Here is a 13,409-nt window from a genome sequence, read left to right on the forward strand (position 1 = left end):
CCCGAAGGATCCTCCTCCTGGTCCTCTGTCTGGGGTTCCCCTTCCTTCTACCCAGTCTGTCGTGTCTCCTGTGTCTTCTTCCTCGTCCCCCTCCGATCCTCCTTCCCATCCTCTTCCTCCATCTATCGGCTCTCCCCACCGCCTGTCGGTGCGGGCGGATGTCCATCGCTCTCCTAACGGCCGTCGTGTGTACTCACCTAGTACTCACCTAGTTGTGCTTGCGGGGGTTGAGCTCTGGCTCTTTGCTCCCGCCTCTCAACCGTCAATCAACAGGTGTACAGGTTCCTGAACCTATTGGGCTCTATCATATCTACACTTGAAACTGTGTATGGAGTCAGCCTCCACCACATTGCTTCCTAATGCATTCCATTTGTCAACCACTCTGACACTAAAAAAGTTCTTTCTAATATCTCTGTGGCTCATTTGGGCACTCAGTTTCCACCTGTGTCCCCTAGTGCGTGTGCCCCTTGTGTTAAATAGCCTATCTTTATCAACCCTGTCGATTCCCTTGAGAATCTTGAATGTGGTGATCATGTCCCCCCTAACTCTTCTGTCTTCCAACGAAGTGAGGTTCAATTCCCGTAGTCTCTCCTCGTAGCTCATACCTCTCAGCTCGGGTACTAGTCTGGTGGCAAACCTTTGAACCTTTTCCAGTTTAGTCTTAACCTTGACTAGATATGGACTCCATGCTGGAGCCGCATACTCCAGGATTGGTCTGACATATGTGGTATATAATGTTCTGAAAGATTCCTTACACAAGTTTCTAAAGGCCGTTCTTATGTTAGCCAACCTGGCATATGCTGCTGATGTTATCCTCTTGATATGAGCTTCAGGGGACAGGTCTGGCGTGATATCAACCCCCAGGTCTTTCTCTCTCTCGGACTCTTGAAGTATTTCATCTCCCAAGTGATACCTTGTATCTGGTCTCCTGCTTCCTACTCCTATCTTCATTACATTACATTTGCTTGGGTTAAACTCTAACATCCATTTGTTCGACCATTCCTGCAGCTTGTCCAGGTCTTCTTGAAGCCTCAAGCTGTCCTCCTCTGTCTTAATCCTTCTCATAATTTTGGCGTCGTCAGCAAACATTGAGAGGAATGAGTCTATACCCTCTGGGAGATCATTTACGTATATCAGAAACAGGATAGGTCCAAGCACAGAGCCCTGTGGGACTCCACTGGTGACTTCCCGCCATTCTGAGGTCTCACCCCTCACTATAACTCTCTGCTTCCTATTGCTTAGGTATTCCCTTATCCACTGGAGCGCCCTACCAGTTACTCCTGCCTGTTTCTCCAGCTTATGCATCAACCTTTTATGGGGTACTGTGTCAAAGGCTTTCCGACAGTCCAAAAAAATGCAGTCCGCCCATCCTTCTCTTTCTTGCTTAATCTTTGTCACCTGATCATAGAATTCTATCAAGCCTGTAAGGCAAGATTTACCCTCCCTGAACCCATGTTGATGGGTTGTCACGAAGTCTCTTCTCTCCAGATGTGTTACTAGGTTTTTGTGTGCTCTCGTTCGGCTTCTCCTGTTGAGACACTGGAATCCGTTGCCCGGTACGTAGTTGCTGGGACACCGGTCTCTTTAAGTCAGAAGCGTAAGCCTGGCTCCTCTCCTTCCTCTTCCCCGGCGGTAAGAAGGCTTCGCTTTCTTCCTCAGCTCCTACTTCTGGCTCTGTTGCTCCTTCCCCTCCCGTTTCAGTGATTACGCCCCCTGTTCCTGCTATGGAGGTTTCTTTGGCCCCTGCTTCCCTTTCGGTTGCTGCTCTTGCTGGGGTGCGCTCCCCTCTTTCTACTCCCCCTCTTCCTGCTGCTGTCCTTGACTGCTCCTCTCCGTTGTCTCCTCCTCTTCCTCCTCCTCCGGACCCCGCCCGCCCTCCTCTGATCTGTTCTCCCGTTTCCTTCCCTCCGTCTTTGCTCAGTTTACCCATGCCCCCTAACCCTGACTTTGCTGACCCTGATCCCGACCCTGATATTCTTTAACGTGCTCTGTTGCTCTTTCGCCTTTGTTTCTTCCTTGTTCTCTGTTTTTGTCCTTTCTCTTCTCGTCGTTGTCCATTCTTCAATGGAACGTTCGAGGTTATTACGCCAATTTCCTCGAACTCCAACTTCTGATTTCGCGGTTTTCGCCCCTTTGTGTCTGTCTCCAGGAGCCAATGCTTGGTGCTCGTCCTGGTCGTTTTTGTGGCTATTCCTTTCTCTCCCCCCCCAGCCATTGCTGGGGCTTCTAATTCTTCTGCTCTCTTGATTCGTGCTGATGTTCCCTTTGTTCCTTTGCTATTTCCTTCGCCTCTCCATTGTTCTGCTGCTCGTATCTTTGTGGGGAAATGGTACACAGTTTGTTCCATTTATCTCCCCCCGAGTGTCCCGCTCTCTCTTCCTGATTTGAAACACCTCCTAGACTCCTTGCCGGAGCCTGTGCTCCTGCTGGGTGACTTCAATTGTCGTCATTCTCTTTGGGGTGACGTTCTGACGAATACCCGGGGTCGCCTCCTTGAGCCGTTTCTCCTCTCTTCTTCCCTGTCTCTTCTGAATTCTGGTGAGCCCACTCATTTGGACTCTCGGACTCACACCCTTTCTTGTCTTGATCTTTCTCTCTGCTCTTCTTCTCTTTACTTAGATTTCACGTGGCAGGTTCTTGATGACCTCCATGGAAGTGATCATTTCCCCATCCTTGTTTCCTTTTTCTCTTTTCGCCCTTCCCTCTCTTTCCCTAGGTGGCAGTTTGCTAAGGCAGACTGGACCCTATTTACCCTCAGTGCTGCTCTCTCTGACCTCTCCCTTCTGCCTCTCTCTCGCGCTCTCCTCCTTTTTCATGACACTGTCTTCAACGCTGCCCTCCGCTCTATTCCTCACTCTTCCTCCCGGGGTCCATGGAAGTGCATTCCCTGGTGGAATGCGGACTGTGCTCGGGCTGTCCGCTGTAAGCGTGCAGCCTGGAAGAGGCACCGCCGTAGGCAGACGACCGATTCTTTTCTTTTCTTTCGGAAAGCGAGTGCGGTGGCCCGTAGGGCCGTCCGTACGGCTAAACGTGAATGTTGGGCATCTTATGTCTCAACAATTACGTCCGAAACCCCTCTGGCCCAGATCTGGAAGCGTATCCGCAAGATAGCGGGCAAGTTCGTTCCCGATGTTTCATCGGTCCTTCACCTCCATGATACTCTTGTGGCGGACCCGTTGCAGGTCGCTTCCGAACTGGGTTCCCACTTTTCTTCTGTTAGCTCTGGTCTTCATCTTCCCCAATCTTTCCTTCTTCGTAAACCTGTCCTTGAGTCTCGTCCTTTAGATTTCTGCACTCATCTTCAGCTTCCCTATAATGATCCCTTCTCTCTCTCTGAACTTCGTTCTGCCCTGGCCCTCTGCGGTGGGCTCCGATGGTATTCATTATGAGATGCTTCGCCATCTCCCTCCGAGCACGTCTCGGTATTTACTGAGTCTGCATAATCGGATCTGGGAGTCGTCGTCAGTCCATGAGGGCTGGCTCGATGCCGTTGTCCTCCCTGTTCGCAAACCGGGGTCTCTGGGTACTTCCCCTAAGGACTTTCGCCCTATTGCTCTCACAAGTTGTGTCTGCAAACTCTTTGAACGTATGGTTAACGTTCGTCTGATGTGGTTCCTGGAACACCATCACCTCCTCTCCCCTTCTCAATTTGGTTTCCGCAAGTGCCGCAGCACGACAGATGTCCTGGTGAACTTGGAGGTCTATATTCGTACTGCTTTTGCTGCGAAGACCTCCGTTGTTGCCGTCCTTTTTGACCTGGAAAAGGCTTACGACACCACTTGGCGTTATCATATCCTATCTCAACTTCATTCTTTTGGCCTTCGTGGTCATCTCCCTCTCTTTCTCCGCAGCTTCCTCTCTCGTCGTTCCTTTCGGGTGCGCCTTGGTACCGCTCTCTCTCCCTCGTTTCAGCAATACGAAGGTGTGCCCCAGGGTAGTGTTCTGAGCACTACTCTTTTTCTGGTTGCCCTCAATGGTCTTCTTTCCTCTCTTCCTTCTGGTGTCTTCTCCGCTCTCTATGTTGATGATCTTACCCTTTGTTGTCAGGGTGATGATTCGCCTCTCCTTCAACGCCGGCTTCAACTTGCAATTGATGCCGTGTCGTCTTGGGCCACAGATCATGGCTTCAAGTTCTCTGCTTCTAAGACTTGTGCCATGACTTTTACGCGGAAACGGGTTGTTCTTCGTCCCTCTTTGTCACTTGAGGGGTCATCCCCTTGAATACAAAGATTCCGCGAAGCTTTTGGGGTTATTCCTTGACACTCGTTTGTCTTGGTCTCCCCATATCTCTTATCTCCGTGTTGAGTGCTCTAAGGCCCTTACCCTCCTTCGGGTCTTGTCCCATACTTCTTGGGGGGCAGATAGGCGCACTCTCCTTGCTTTACATTCCTCTCTCGTCCTGTCTAAGCTCGATTATGGTTGCCCTGCTTCAACTTCTACTCTTCGCCGTCTTGATGCTTTGCACCATACTGGGTTGCGCCTCAGTTCTGGTGCCTTTCGTTCGACTCCCATCCTTAGCTTGTATGTTGACACTGGCTTACTGTCTCTCCAGGAGCGCCGTGATCGCTACTGTCTTCGCTATCTTCGCGGTCCTTGCAACATCCTTCCTCTCGCCTCTGTCGTGCTTTAACTTTTACCCCTCCTGCGGTTCCTGTTCCTCTTCACCACCTCCCTCTTTCTGTCCGGTTATCTCGCCTACAGGATTCTCTTTCCGTTCGTATTTCTGATGTTTCTCCTCGTGTTGTTCCTTCTTTGCCCCCGTGGAGGGTCCCTCTTCCGCGGTTTTGTACATCCTTGACTCGTATCACTAAAGCTTTTACCCCTCCTACGGTTCTAAAAGCCTTTTCCTCGAGCACTTTTCTTCTCACTCCCGCTCCGTTTCTGTCTTCACCGATGGGTCTAAGTCAGCGGACGGTGTTGGCTACTCTGTTGTTTTTCCTGATCGCACTTATATGTGTCGCTTGCCTCCGGGGACTAGCATCTTTACAGCGGAACTTTATGCTATTCTCTATGCTCTTCGTCTCCTGCTTTCTTGTTGTCAGTCTTCCTTTGTAGTTGTTGTTGACTCTCGTAGTGCCCTCATGGCTCTCGGGTCCTTTAATCCGGTTCATCCAGTAGTTGTCGAGATCCAGCATTGGCTGTTTCTCGTTCACAGTAAATTTAAGTCGGTTGAGTTTTGTTGGGTTCCCAGCCATATTGGTGTGTCTTTAAATGAACGTGCGGATGCTGCCGCCAAGGGAGCTGTCCGCTCTTGTCCCATCTCTCGTAAAGGCATTCCGTATTCTGACTTTTACCCGGTTATCCATTCCTCAGTCCTTACCCGTTGGCAGGCTTCTTGGTTGTCTGTTACTGGTAACAAGCTACGTACTCTTAAATGTTGTGTTTCCTCGTGGCAGTCCTCCTTCCACCGTAACCGGCGGTGGGAAACAGCTCTGGCGAGGTTGCGTATTGGCCATACTCGCTTAACCCATGGTCACTTGATGGAGCGCCGCCCTGCTCCTTATTGTCCTAGTTGCATTGTCCCTCTTACGGTCGTGCATGTCCTTCTTGAATGTCCTGACTTCCAGGACGAGCGTGTGTCTTGCTTTCCGACCGCCCCTCGCGGTCACCTGTCCCTCGATAGAATTCTTGGTGACTCGGATACTTTTGATATCGTTCGCCTTATGCGTTTTTGTTCTCGTATTGGCATCCTTGGTGATATTTAGCGCCCTCTGATTATTTTTGCGTATTTGATGGTGCTACATAGCCTTCCCGGTTTGGTGCCTTCTTTTGATAATTACTTACTAATATGCGCACCATAATTTTGAGTATAGCGATGATTCACACATTTTATTGTATAAATATATCACACTACACACTAGTGAATAATATTACTGCAAAAAAGGTAAGAAAAAATCAGACACATTGAAATAATTAGGTAATATCATCTTTGTGACAACTCCCACCTGACAGCTGGGGTGAAGCAGACCGCCTCCGACGCATGCTGTGTCAATGCCTCCTTTTTGCCAGACATCCCCGCCCCATGCAGCCAAAATATACCACCTACAATTTTTTTTTTACCATGATCAGGGAACACAAATGAACACTTTTACAATTTTTTTTTTTTTTTTTTTGCGCCTGATGGTGTTGCAGGCCAAAAAGTCCTTAGTGGTTTGAGGGTTAAACACAACTCTGTGTATAATAAAAGTTATTTACATAGAAGAATAATTTAAGAAAAAAAATGATTGCAAAATTTTTCTATTTTAATGTACAGTAATTTAAATTTTCCATAAATAATTCTATCAGTCAAAACTTATAATTTTTAAGAATGTTAGCAATGAAAGTTTCCATCAACAATTGTATAATTTAATTATAATATTTACATCTGTCTAATTTCCCTGGAGACTACCTACCATTAAAAAGATATTACACACACACAACCATTGAGCACATCAGATATCAGACCATTCCACACCTTCAGCACTAAAGGTTAATGCACACACAAATAACTTTTAAATTTTGTTTACAAGTTACTTATGCTGATACATATATGAAGCACATGTCACTTGGATAACAATGTTTACAAAAACTAATAGAAATTGTCATTAAGACAAAACTGGGAAAGTAGTTAGGGCAGACAAAAATAGAGCACAAGGAAAGAAAACAAAGATGATAGACAAACGGGAAACTACCAATACTATAATGGAACAGTTTAATCTGAAAGTAGGAAATGTGCCTGACCACTAAGTGGTGCAACCATGTCAAGTTCAAACAAATTTCAAGTTTAAATGACAAGTAAACCCCTTACTTCTTCAATTGATGTTCTCATAGCTGGTAAAAGCAAAAAAATATTTGCTGCTCTGGTTGGAAATTGTTAAAAACTTACAATTCATTCTCGTGTGATGAAAAAACAGCGTTAAATGTAATGAATAGCCATTTTCTGGGTGAGCCCCGGAAGCTCCCTGGAGCTATCGGGCTAATATGCAATTCATTAGATCAGGACATTAGTCATAGAAGTTCAGCCTACCAGGGACCATGAGCCAGAAGCTGGCCCCCTCAGAGAGGCACAGGGAGCAATGGCTCTGGAAAACCCCCTTGTGGTTGGGAGTTTTCCTTATCTGCCATTGACTGGGGTTAGGCACCCAGAAAGGTTGACATAATAAAACAGACCCCACATGGTAAACAAATTGCAACCGAAACCTGAACAGAGGCAGAACTCCCTCCAATCCCAAGGAAACAGACAAACGTCACATCCCACCATCGCAGTGCTGTCCACACAACACCCCTTTCCTCTCCCGGACACCCCCATGCCAGCGACCCAGCCATTCCAGTTCGGAGGCTACGTATCAAAACAACGTGAAAGCCGCTGATCAGAGGGAGGGAGGGTACCAGGGAGCCTCTAGGGCTCACCCAGAAAATGGCATTTCATTACATTCAACGCTGGTTTTCTCCACCCCGAATGCAAACAGCAGCGGCACCGCCAGCACCGCGCGATACGAGGCAACAGTATTAGGCATTAAATGATGGTCCATGTCAAGGAAAGACAGAAAGGACAAGACAACCCGATCAGAAATAGAAGACAACCAACGAAGAGAGAGAAAACGATGGAAAGAATGCCAGGAAACTTCAACCTGTTGCCGAGACGAAGCTCTAAGGTGGTACACCACCAACAAAGCCACCTGATCACAATACAAATGGCAATAAACCAGCATCAAAAAGACCAGACGTGAAGATCGGAGGAGAAGACCGAACCAGTCGTGTACTAGACAGGTCTGATCTGCTGGAAGACTCGGAGCCGAAGAAAACGCCCTGGGTTCGGACACTGAGCAAGCAGCACCTGAAACCAAGGCTGGGCCGGCTAGCAAGGGGGCAAAAGGACTACTGATGGTAAGACTCCAACTGAGCCAGAACCCGAAGCAACAGCTGGACTGGGGAAAAGAGGTGCAGGTAACCTCACCTCAACCAGTCCTGCCGAAAAGCGGTCATTGCAAAAGCTCCCTGGTCGGGGAAGAGCACCACATATATCGGGAGATGCCTCAACCAAACTAACGTGAAGAGGTACACCTTTGGGAGCCAGTATGTCTGGCAGAGCCAACTGAAGGAGTCGGCGTTGACAGTCCATTTCGTGGACACTGGGAATGAACCGAGACAGGCCATCCACCAGGAAATTAGACACTCCCCTGATATTAACTGCACAGAGCCAAACCCCGAGAAACCAGCAGACAAGCCACTCGAAGTGACCAGCCCCAAAGAGAACCCCCGTAAAATGGTCCGAATGGAGCCGAACGGTCGACGAACCCCAAGCAATCCGAACCCTCCGAAGCAAACTCCCGCACTGTGCTGTGAGCCCGACAGAAGGACAGACCCCACCTCCCCTGGCTGACCTGGTGAGTACTGGTCACAAACCCCCCAGCCGAGAAATGACACATCTGTGAACACATTGAGCGAGGGGTGGGGTAGGGTAGGCGCGCCAAGGCAATGAACTCTAAAAAAAAATCCGAAGAGGAAGCCGGCGACGCAAGGCCTCTGGAGGTCGAACCCAGCAATCGCGAGAGAGGCGGAAGGGGTGTCCCGGAAGGTACCAGAACAGACGCCGAAGCCAAACCTGACCCAGCGTGTAAACCAGCACAGTGAAATTCAGACTCCTGCACAACTGCTCGAGCAACTGCCGAGTGACCCAGGAACCCCCCAGAAACAGCTGAAGGTGGGACCACAGCCACAATAATGCCTCCAGACGGAGAGACATGGAAGTGGTCCGAGAATCCCAAACAAGACCCAGCCAGGTCCGAACCTGGGACGGAGCCAGAGGAGACTTCCTCCAGTTCACCAGAAACCCGAATCCGGCGAGCTGGGAAGGAACCACACCCCTGGCGAGCAGACAAGCGAACCTACTAGGAGCCCACACCAGCCAGTCGTTGAGATAAACCCGAACACCTAGCAGACGCAGAGCATGAGAGGTGCTAGATTCAAACCATAAGGTAGACAACGAAAGCGGTAAGCCCGACACCCCACCACAAAACCTAACTAGTCCTTAAACTCTGGATGAATGGGAACGTGCCAATACGCATACCTGAGGTCCAGGGACACCATCCAGGCACCCTGCTCCCACAGAAGCCGGACTTGAGACAAAGTAGTCATCCGAAAGGAGGGGGCAAGGAATCCAGGGGTTCAGACGGGACAAGTCTATAATGAACCTCAGATCTGCACAGTCTCATTTTGGCACTGGAAACAGGTGGGAAACCCACCTGAGAGACAGGGTCTTTTCGACCACACCCAAGCGAATCCCACTTCGAGATGACCAGACAGAGCACAGGGAAAGAAGCCTGCCCCGCCAGCCCCGAACCCCCTGAAGGAGGAGTCTCCTCTCAATGCTACCACAGGCCGGAGGATATGACCCGAAATTCCCACTAATCGTGGGACCAGTTGTGAGCAAACAGAGCAAGCTTCCTCCCCATCACCCCATTAACATGGCGACCTGTGAGGGGACTGGCTGGCCATCGACCAGCTCACTCTAAGAAAAAAAAAATTGTAAATAAAATAAAAAATTAAAAAAAAAAGCAGGAAATTGACTTGCGAGCAGAATGAGCACCGCGCTGATCAGACAACACCGACTCCGAAGGAAGCACCGGCTCAAAAACTAGAACCAGTGGCCCACCCCAAGCCCTGGCACCACCCTTCCGAGAAGGTCAAGAATGGCCACTCCTGAGAACCAAAAAGTTCGACATTGGACAACAACTAGACGAAGCCGCCTGCAGAAACTGTGTGACAGCAGTCTTCGCAAACAGCAATGGACAAAAAGGCAATGAAAACCTAAGAGCCAGGGCCCAAGTGAATTCCAAAGAGAGCAATGATAGCCTACCAGCACACGAGGCAAGAGTCAAAGAACAGAGACACCATCTCCTTGAGAATCAGCACAAACAACTTCAACAGTGGTCGATGCCCTAGCCGCTGAGGCCAGCACAGCAGATGAATGCCCAGCACCCAATGCCCCCACATCCTCCTCAAGCCAGTCTGAGGGCAGCTCGAGAAGGGTAAAGAAGTGCAAGACCGAAGCCAAATGCCCCTGGGCGCGCAAGTCCTCAGCTACCAAATATGCCGAAAGGGTGGGAACCAGCATGTGCAGATGCACAAGTCCAACATCCTGAAGAAGCATAGGAGCGAACATGCATGTATGAAGGCACTCAAGACTGCCCCCTAGATAAATTTGCAGAAAGGTAGAAGTTTCTCGCCATTCAAGCGAGCGGGTCCAACAGAACCCATGCCATGCCCCCAGTGAAAAGAATGGACAGTCTGCCAGCCAGGAAGACTCTGACACCTCCAAACGCACCAAATACTGGGAAGAATTGAACTCAAACGAGGATGGATCCATGACAGACACAGAATCCTGGTCTCGCTGGAGGTACGCAGCAAGCGCTTCCTGAACCTACTTAGGTACGATCCCTGAAGCAGAATACCTCAGGAAGGAAGGATCCGGAGAACCCAAGGGCACCCGGAATTGAACATGGGGAGAAGCCGACCCCAAATCATACTCATACAGGCAAAGGGGGGAGGGGGGGTTTAAGAAAACTGCTCCCCCCTGCAACAATAAGCCCCGCAAAGAGGACACTAACAAATGAACAAATCCACAAGGGCCGTGACGAGGAATCGAACTTAATCGACTGAGGGAAAGACCAGGGAGTGCTGATTGAACCAAAGTCGTAGCGACTAACGCCCCCAGGTCTGGGTCCCTACAACCAAAACAAGGTGTTAGGGCACTAACACCCCAGCGGGGTTAAAGTAGGCCCAAGCCCCCCAGGTCAACTACTCTCCAGCCCCAGGATCCCCCAAATTGGGACCCAGGGCAGTCCTCCATACCCTCTACCCTTGAAGAAAAGGCAGAAAACAAAGAAGGGGAGGCTGCTGGTGGGACCCAGAAGCTTCGGCAGGAGGAACTGGCTTGAATGCCTCTGTCCCGAACCTAAACGGGACAGCCCCCGAAGCTGCCAGTCTCATTACCAACTAAACCCTGTTCCGACTCCGAAGCCCTCAGACGTTTGGGAGCCAGAAGCATGGGGGGAGGAGGGAAGGAGGTGGGGAGCAGGGTGAACAACAAGGGAAGGACCAGGGAGTGCTGATTGAACCAAAGTCGTAGAGACTAACGCCCCCCCCCCCCCCCCCCCCAGGTCTGGGTCCCTATAACCAAAACAAGGCAGTCTCAGGGCATCCGGGGCGGTGACCAATCTAGCGTGTTGCAGCAACCTAAACCTATCATGCTACATGGATGCCGCCTGTACCTGAATATCAATGTTATCAGAATGGGTAAACTGGAGAACATGCAGAGAATACGACTCGCAAGACTCTGGGTCATAGGTGCCAACACCGGGTCAACAGGCAGCATGATGGAGGGAAAAGCGGTGACTGTCACACTGAGACATGGGCACACAGCAACCTTCAAACTTGCACAAGGCGAGCTGGAACTCTGAAGACGCATTCGTAGGTCCAACGAGTCCCGATAGGGTTTTCCAGGGCCTGTAGGCTGACTGCTACGGGAAGCACGGGCAAGGTGTTGCTAATCATTTAGACCCAAATCTAACAAGGAGATCAAACACTGAAACCCCTGCGATGTGCACAATCATGGGGGCATAGTGGAGGGACATCAAATGATTATAAGTGGTCCAATAGCCATACCAGGCAGACCCCCACCAGGCAACCCAAACAAAAAGAAAAGAAAAACCCAGCAAAAGTACAATGTCTCCATTGTACCACTGTCTCCAGAGGAAACAGGAGATGGATGCTGCACAAGTAAGCTGGCTGCGCAACACCTTGACGCCCCAACCAGCAACAATACCACTCCCTATCCAAGGCCAAACAAGGGCCACGAAACCCCAGCTGGCCACAAAGGCAGGGTAGATGCAGAGCAGCAAGAACCCCCTATGGAAATGGCATCCCGAATGCACCATGGAAGATAACCCCAACACGCAAGGGTAATACTTACAGGGCACTTAGGGAAGGCTGTCCAAAGTGCATGCAGCCCTGTTACATTTCATGTACACCTGGCCACCACTCTACGAACAGCAGAGGACACTACTAAGGAAAGACACTGCATAGGAAATCGAGGCCAGAGATGACTCCCACCCTAGAATTCATGGGGTCGCAGGCGCTTTCCGGGGTCCGGGGCTTTTCCCTCTGGAGGGCGGGGGGTTTGCTGCGCAGACGAGCGGCACAGCAATGGGGTGTGACGTTTGCCTGTTTGCTCGTTTCCTTGGGATTGGATAGAGTTCTGCCTCAGTTCTGTTTTCGGTTGCAATTTTCTTACCATGTGGGGTCTGTTTTGTTAGACCTACCTTCTGGATGCCTAATCCCGGTCAATGGCAGATTAGGAAAACCCCCAACTACAAAGGGGATTTTCCAGGGCAATTGCTCCCTATTCCTCTCTGAGGGAGCAAGGTTCTGGCTCGTGGTCCCCGGTAGGCTGAACTCCTATAACTAATGCCCTGGTCTAATGAATTGCATATTAGCCCAATAGCTCCAGAAAGTTGAAGGGGCTCCCCACAAAAAAATGTATTAACTTTAAAATAAGATAGTTATGTATATAAGCAGAAAATTAACTTTCTTTTTTTAAACAATTTGCCTTATATGATACTTCATGAAGTTTAATCAAAGTTCTTGGCCACAGAAAATTGATCAATCCATGCATACCAGTGCATATACTGTACCAGTCTGCTAACCCTTGCTGTACCCAAGAAATTTAATCTGTCTTATGGATTTTGACCGACTGCAAATTTATTAATTTATCACTTGACAAATTAAATATAAATTTCACAAAAATTCTATATATTAATATGTAAATAAAATATTGTATTCCAAATATTTATAATTGTTCTTTTGATTATTCTGGTCAATGAAAAACTGTAAATTTTAATTTAAATAAGGTATACTAATAATTTCTTATTAAGTTTTGAAAAAGACAATGCTATAAAAATTCCTCTATTGATTCTCAACAATCAGATTGTAACACAATTAAAAAAAAAGTTTGTAGTGCTTAAAGTCATTGAAAATATAATGTGGTTCCATGTCACTTTTCATCCAAATTTAGCTTTTAAAATGCAAATACCTTACCCTATCACAGTTCCAGATTTAACACTTCAAATGTGTTTACATTTTACAAATGTAAAAACATTAATCACAATAAATATATTTAATTAATTTTTGTTCTAATCCTTGACATTTATATTCATTGAAATGTAGTAGAGATGGAACACTTAACTAACAAAGATTAAACTAAATTTCAATAAACAAACTAGGGAATTTATTGGTTGCACTTGTAAAACACCATTTGGTGGACTGCTACATGTTCTCCACATTCCCATTACAGCTGTTTTACATTTAAGTATTTTTTTTTCTTTGAGGGACTTATTCCAATTATCCTTTACTTCCCATGCCCTTTTTAA

This window comes from Procambarus clarkii, chromosome 40 (assembly GCF_040958095.1).
Source record: "Procambarus clarkii isolate CNS0578487 chromosome 40, FALCON_Pclarkii_2.0, whole genome shotgun sequence".
NCBI classification, from domain to species: domain Eukaryota; kingdom Metazoa; phylum Arthropoda; class Malacostraca; order Decapoda; family Cambaridae; genus Procambarus; species Procambarus clarkii.